We start from the raw sequence: 7978 nt of genomic DNA, 5'->3' as shown, positions 1-7978 counted from the left end.
TTAAAGGCAACTCTCCCCACTTGCGTCCTCAGCCGTCGCGGGCTGAGTCTTCTCCAACATGCTCCAAGGTCTTCCCCCTACGACACGGGGGCTGGGTCCCACGCGTCATACAAGCTGGCCCAGGACAGAAGAAGCCAAACCGCCGCGCGCGGTGCGTGCAACTGCCCGGCGGTTACGAGCATTCCTCCACTTTCGCCCAGACCAGCGGGTGAAAGGACGGGCCGCCATGCAGGCGGCATGCAACCGCACCAAGGGGGCGCACCCTTTCGGTTTCGACGCGTCCAGCATGGAGGCCCAGGCCCACACGTCATGTAACCGGCGCGCCGGTTGCTACGTGCGAGAAACTGCACCGCCACTTGCGCCAGTACCGTGCCTCCTCGACTGCGGAACCAGTACCGCGACTCGAGGCGACCCTGCGCACGGCCCAACAGTGCCAACCGAGCACATTGGTCATGGGTCAGTCAGCCGCGGGAGAAGGCGCGACGGTCGATACGGCCAGAAATGGGCCGGCAGTAATGGCGGTGGCAGGCGGGCGGAAGCAGCGGTCAAGTCGTCAGCAAGCTCACGTCCCCTCCTGGGACAGCGAGAGAACCCTCTCCCGCGACGTGGAGACGACGCGCCCGTGTTCCGTTCCTCGAACGGCTCGCGCACGCATAACGGTCGCCCCGCGAGCCACTCGTCCCGTCGCATTAACTCCGCGGCAGGACAGGCGGCACCTTTGGCAGGCGAAGCAGACGACGCTTCACCTCCGCCATAATGACCGCGTCAAAAAAGGTGCGCCACATCGTTCGATTTCGTATCCTTTTCCTTTTCCTCTTTCTCTCTCTTACAACAGGGACCGGGAAAGGGGATATTCTGAAAGGGATCCTTCTCCGTGAAGGAAGCGGGCCCCGAGCCCCCCTACTGATCAGAGGTTCGAAGGCTGGCCCCTCGGAAGGGTTCAATAGCCGCCTCAGAGCGCTCGGGCTCCACGCCCACTACTGGTCAGAGGTTCGAAGGCCGGCCCCTCGGAAGGGTTCAACGACCGCCTCAGGCCACTCGGGCTCCGTGCCCACTACTGATCAGGGGTTCGTAGGCTGGCCCCCGAAGGGTTCGACAGCCGCCTCAGACGCAGAGTGAGGGATGACCCTGGGTACGTTCTATACATAACCAAGGCTCGGGCTACGCTCCCGAGGTACCCTAGGACATTTCTGAGACCAACGGGAACGATCTTGTAACGGAATCCCATCAAAGGGAGGCATCGAGCCCTCGGACCCCGTCAAAAGGGGACCGGGTCCGGCAAATCACCCGCATGTACTTTTGGAGCACGCCTCCGGGCCACTAGCCGACCCCTAACGAATGGGGCACGGGCGTCCACTCGGATTACCCGTTAGCAACTCACTGGAGACACCATGTTTGGCGCCCTCCGAGGGCAACATGGCGTTTTCCCCCTCCTCCTTGCGAAAAAGCGACACAGGGGCGTATGTAAAAAAGTCGAGTCTGTCCTTGACCGTCCTCTCGCTCTGTGCGGAGGCTCGGGGGCTTCTCTCGCAAACCTGGCTCTGCCAAACCGTTGACAGCGTCAACATACCAACCCGAGAACTTGGGACTCGACTGTGCACCCGGGCTACGGCAAGTTCGCATGAGGGAACAACCAGACCGGCCAAGGCATTACGAAACACGCTAAGACCTCGAAGGAGTCAAACCACTCCTCCGAGGCCTCGGGGGCTACACCCGGCGGGTGCACTCGCGCGCACCCACCAGAACGAAGCGCAACCGAGAAAGGCCGGTCCCCTTGCAAAAAAGTGCGACAAAAGCCTCCAAGCGAGTATTAACACTCCCTTCGAGGCTCGGGGGCTACTGTCGGGGACCATAATTAGGGGTACCCCCAAGACTCCTAATCGCAGCTGGTAACCCCCATCAGCACAAAGCTGCGAAGGCCTGATGGGTGCGATTGAGTCAAGGCTCGGTCCACTCAAGGGACACGACCTCGCCTCGCCCGAGCCCAGCCTCGGGCAAGGGCAGCCGACCCTGGAGGATTCATGTCTCGCCCGAGGCCCCCCTCAAGCAACGGACACACCTTCGGCTCGCCCGAGGCCCAGTCTTCACCGAGAAGCAACCTTGGCCGGATCGCCACACCGACCGACCGTATGTAGGAGCATTTAATGCAAGGATGGCCTGACACCTTATCCTGACGCGCGCCCTTCAGTCGATAGAGCCGAAGTGACCGCAGTCACTTCGCCGCTCCACTGACCGGCCTGACAAGAAGACAGCGCCGCCTGCGCCACTCCGACTGTTGTGCCACTCGACAGAGAGAGGCTGACAGCAGCCAAGTCCGGCCTCGGGCCATAGGAAGCTCCGCCTCGCCCGACCCTAGGGCTCGGACTCGGCCTCGGCCCCAGAAGACGACGAACTCCGCCTCGCCCGACCCCAGGGCTCGGACTCGGCCTCGGCTCCGGAAGACGACGAACTCCGCCTCGCCCGAACTCAGGGCTCGGACTCGGCCTCGGCTCCGGAAGACGATGAACTCCGCCTCGCCCTACCCCAGGGCTCGGACTCAGCCTTGGCCTCAGACGATGGTCTCTGCCTCGCCCGACCCGGGGCTCGGACTCGACCTCGACCTCGGAAGACAAACTCGACCTCGACCTCGGAGGAGCCTCCGCCTCACCCGACCCAGGGATCAGACCGACCACGTCACAGGGGGGCCATCATTACCCTACCCCTAGCTAGCTTAGGCTACGGGGAACAAGACCGGCGTCCCATCTGGCTCGCCCCGATAAACAAATAATGATGGCGCCCCGCGTGCTCCATGACGACGGCGGCTCTCAGCCCCTTACGGAAGCAAGGAGACGTCAGCAAGGACTCGACAGCCCCGACAGCTGTCCTTCCGCAAGGCTCCAACGCTCCTCCGACGGCCACGACATCACATGAACAGGGTGCCAAGACCTCTCCGGCTGCCACGACGGCATGTACTTAGGGCGCTAGCTCCTCTCTGCTAGACACGTTAGCACACTGCTACATCTCCTATTGTACACCTAGGCCCTCTCCTTACACCTATAAAAGGAAGGTCCAGGGCTCTCGTACGAGAAGGTTGGCCGCGCGGGGGAATGGGACGACGCGCAAAGTCTCTCGCTCTCTCCCACGCGGACGCTTGTAACCCCCTACTGCAAGCGCACCCGACCTGGGCGCAGGGCAACACGAAGGCCGCGGGTTTCCCCTTTCCTGCATGTCTCCCTCTTTCTTGCCCCCCTTCGTGCTCCACCTCGCGCCGACCCATCTGGGCTGGGACACGCGGCGACAATTTACTCGTCGGTCCAGGGACCCCCCGGGGTCGAAACGCCGACAGTATCAAAGTGTTGTTCCTAGCCTAGATTTATTTCTATAGTTGGGCTGGTTTTGAGTGGTTCAACCTGCTCCCATAGCGGTTTAACTGGCCTGCACCAGCTGAACTGTTTATTTGATATTATTTCAAAGTCTGTGGTGAAAACTACAAGTTTAGCCTATTCACCCCCTAGACTACTTTCACGACCCCCTCCTACCTTTTGGCCCACCCAGTCTAGCACGAGCTTCGACATGAAGGTTGAAGCAAGGTGAGCACATTTAGATCCATTCTTTAGAGTAAGAGTTGAGATTTTTCGTATCTATTGTATATTTGCACCAAATTTTTTTATACGGCATACTTAGTTGTGGAATCCTAGCTCCTCCACTGACTTGCCATGATTTTGGTTAAATAAGAATCATAAGGCAACCAAACAGATCCTAAGAGAAAGGTTTATATTAAACCATGTAATGGATACCCTCTTATTATCAAAACCAAAACAAATTTAGTCATTTAACTAATTTTAAAGGTAGATTTCTATTTTTAATCAATAAAAAGGTAGTCGACGACGACCCTCCAGAGCGGCTCGGACAGCTTGCGGGTGGAAGCGGTGGATATGAAGCTAGAGCTAGAGACGGACTAGGGTAGGCGGTGGGACGGGACAGGCACGCGAGGGCAGAGTAGCACATGTTGGCGACACTCTAGGCTCCCTCCTGAAGCGACATGTGGAGGTGGAGCGATCTCGAGGATAGACAGGCTCACTCCCGACCCAAGAGACAGAGGCTAAGGAAGGGAAACCCTACTTCAGGCCAAGTATCTAGCTAGCCTAAATGTATGTCTCCTCATTCGTAATCCTCCTAACTCTTTTATCGATTAGGGTGAGGATGGAGGTGGCGGTGAGCGTCATCGACATTCGACTCTCGGTCTTAGGGTTGCTATAGTAGGTGGGCTAGGGCGTGCAAGCTCTAGGTGGAGGTAATGGCTAGGTCGTGGCAGAGCGAGGTCGTGGGAAGGGCTGAGTGCGGGAGGCACGAAAAGGTTGAGGTAGAAGAACAGTGACAATGGCGCTCTTAGTGCGGTTTGTGAGTGATGGTCACCTAGAGGGGGTGAATAGGTAAAACCTAAAATTTAACACTTAATACAAAACTTGATCCCAAATAATAAGATAGAACAAGATATGACTTAATCGGAGTATGGAGACTAGTTCTTCTTGCAATGTGTTGCTCTTAACAATGTGCGAAATAAACTTGAGAGCAATGCAAGTGATTTGAATGAAGATCAACGCAAGAGAACTTAGGGAGGGAGTAGGAAAACAAATCGCAAACAATCAAACACAAAAACACTATGATTTTTTTACTAGATTTAGGTTTCCAAATAAAACCTACGTATTTGTTGTGGTGTCCTAAAGGACGAGGTCTCTTTCAACCCTCTCAAATGATTCCAAAATTCAAACTTGAGCCTTATCACTTTTCTCGTTTGAGAGACCGAAGTCTCCGCAAGGAACTTCACACGTCGAAGCCTCTTGCTAGCATTACAATGAATGGAAGTCAAAACTTCAAGCTCAATGATCATAAGAACACAACACACACTCTTGCTTTAGCTCTCTTAAGTCACAATCTCAAATCACACACACAAGTATATCTCTTTGCTTGATTCACTCTTTTGTGACGCTTGGGAGGCTTCGATCAATTTGGAGTGTTGCTCTAGTGTATTGTATATGACTTGTTGCACAACTCTTATATAGAATAGGTTGATTCGGGGTCTATTTATAGCCCACAACAACCCATATAGCTGTTGGGATCAAATCCCAAAATCTGCACAGTCTAAGAGTGTACCAAACTTTGTAGAGTGTAGGTTTGGTGCCCACCGGACCTCTGCCACGCCTGCTAATTCAGTGATCGTTCTGATTCTGTTGACAACTTGCTAGGCACACCGAGCTAGGATGGTACACCACCAAACCTGCCATGTTGATGCCACGTGATCTAACCGTTGGACAAACCTCACCCGACCATTGGGTGTACGGGTGGTCCGGTGCTCCAATTGCTAGTACAAAAACGTCTCTGCATAATGGGTCTATTGCGCCAACACACACAAGCCCATAATTTTGTCTCTCTGTGTAACTGGTACAGTGACCCACCGAACTTAGTACGGTGTGTCGTAGAGCAGCACAGTTAAGTCATTTGGGGCTTTTCTTCTTTGTCTTAGTTTGGTTGTCTTTTTGAGCATTTCTATGATTTAGACAAACATATGTAGAGTTTATCCAACTAGGATAAGTCATAGTTCTTCACCTTTCTGATTTCTCTAACTCATGTTCTCATTTTTTGCTCAAACTTTGCTCCAAAGTATCAATATCAATTTCTAAACTTAGCCTCTCTTAGATGCTCAAATGTGTTCCTAAGGTAACTTAGAACCTATATTTAAACTACTCATAGTTCATCTTTTTCTAAAAAGTATCCTTTCTAGCTAGGATTTGAGTTATTTCAACTTCGAATCTTCTATTCCTATTGTTCATGTGACCATTGGTGTATTTGGTTAGAGAGTCAACTAGAATAGAGTGACTCCATTCTAGTTTTTTAAGGATGGAGTCGTTTTGCTCCGCTCCTTTTTTTTAGAAACCAAACATCCAAGAAATAGGAATAGAGTTGCTCCGCTCTCCTTCATTTCTCAATCAAACACACCCTTAACAAACTAGTTAGTCCATAAGGCTGTAATGGTCATCAAATATTAAAAGCAATATAGAAATGGCTTAATCCCATTTTTCCCTTTTAGTGAGGGCATATGAGCAAGGCGAGTATGGAGAGCGACGAGAAGGTAAGACGAGGATACGAGTGCCTATGCATGCAAACAGTTCAGTGAATGGGGGAACATAACAAAAAAAATGAACTAAGTGCATCACGCACTGATGCTTTATTGTAGTAGAGATTTGTTATACATATGACCTATCTTTTAAGCTAACACTATAGAGTTGGTTGTGGGTCCCTCTAGAGAGGTGTGACATTCTTATGTATTACAACCGAGTAACACTTAGACATACCAAGAGCCCGTTTAGGCAACTTTTTCTGAAGAGCTTTACTAAGAATTTGGATTCCTAAATAATCTAGCTATCAAGAGAATCTAGTAATCACAGGACTTGCATACAAAGAAAGATGAAGGGGTCTGCAAATTTAGGGTTTAGACGGCGATGGATTCCTCTTATCACTATGACTTGATATATTATGCTTTTACGTTGATTCAAGGGATTTTCACAACAACCATTCTCATAGATATAGACTATGAAACAAAGCATTCGATTATTAAAAACCCGTTATAACGGCCAAGGTACATCCAACAAAAAGAGACCATGTCCCTTATTCTCATGGGCTTCGAACCCCAAAGAGTTCAAAGCCCAATCGGTTTCATGAGGCATGGCCCTTTTAGGACTTAAGGAGCAGCGAAGGTCTCCAAACATCTATGTGGTTAGTGCTTGAGGGAAGAACTGCCTCAAGTAAATGTAATCATCATAACACCCTAAGACACAAGTCTTCATAACACCCCTAAAATCTTGATCAGCAAAGAGTATACATGATCCTGCAAAACACTATATTGTAATGTAGATTATACAGTTTAAAATAGTGAATCAGATCGAGAAACTGGAGACCACCTTATAGCATGTTTGTTTGTTAAAGGGGAATAAAGCCCTTGAACATGTTTGTCTGAGGTACATCATTAGAGAATATTTAATTGAGGTGTATGTTTTAAAGATTTTCTAAAAAGTTCTTGACTGCGAGGAACTAATTATAGCATTTCAATGAAGTTAAGTTCACAAAAGCATTTTTTTAGTTTTCATGTAAACTCATCCTTTCAGAGTTTCTGCAGTAAAGGAGGAACTTAGGCTACCCAGGGACTTAAATTATTCTAGCCTTGGCCCCGTCCCCGAGTTTTGAACGCTTGTACGGTACAAAAATCCAGATTCAAAGCATTCCTGTATCAAAAATCCTCAGATATTCTTAAAAAAAGATATGACATCGACACAATCCATCCAGAATACGAACACATCAACCTTTATGAGGTGGATCGCCCTCAAATGAATGATGCTGCAAAGACTTGCGTAAACTATATAGCAATGAGAATCCAGCCGAGTACAAAAATATGTTTGTTGCATTAAAAAATGCAGTATGTGTTTGGCCTCAGATTAGCATTTTGGCACATTAATCTTAGTCGCCGATAACTCGGGCAAAAGATTACCCGAAGCGCAAAATAGTTACCGAGACTCATGCCATACGCTGTCATCACCGGCAACGACATCGAAAGCCAACCCGCACATCAAACCAATCCAGCAAAATCCATAGTCGCTTAACTGTTTAGAATATGGACACGAGAAAAATAGGCGTTCGAGAGGGGGGGACACGAGAAAATCTATCCAACTCCCCGGAGATGTTGAAACGTATCGACAGGGAAGCGAAAAATCGGGAGGAATCAAACCTCAATGAAAACGGATCGACGGGGAAACAAAGAAAGGAACGAAACAGTGCCCCGAGCGATCCTAGTTGAGAGATGGAGGTCGGAAGTCTCTGGAGGTTGAAAGAAGCCGCAGCAGCACCCAGCAGACCAAGGTAAGAAACGGCGGCGGCGGCGGAAGCTAGGGCTTCTTCTGCGGAGACCGAAGAGGCGAAGAGTCACTAGCACTACGTCTCGCCTTTA

At 50.5% G+C, this 7978-nt stretch overlaps 1 long non-coding RNA gene across 1 annotated transcript; it reads right to left on the bottom strand.

Moving 5' to 3' along the window:
- Positions 1-4751: 4751 nt before the first annotated feature.
- Positions 4752-7956, bottom strand: LOC103634874 (uncharacterized). The gene is made up of 2 exons (XR_556976.3): positions 7760-7956; positions 4752-6865 (listed from the first exon to the last, which is right to left on the bottom strand). It is a non-coding gene; the product is annotated as an uncharacterized lncRNA (long non-coding RNA).
- Positions 7957-7978: the final 22 nt, after the last annotated feature.

This window comes from Zea mays, chromosome 1, assembly GCF_902167145.1.
Source record: "Zea mays cultivar B73 chromosome 1, Zm-B73-REFERENCE-NAM-5.0, whole genome shotgun sequence".
Lineage (NCBI taxonomy): Eukaryota > Viridiplantae > Streptophyta > Magnoliopsida > Poales > Poaceae > Zea > Zea mays.
This window is presented reverse-complemented; position numbering and strand designations above follow the sequence as displayed.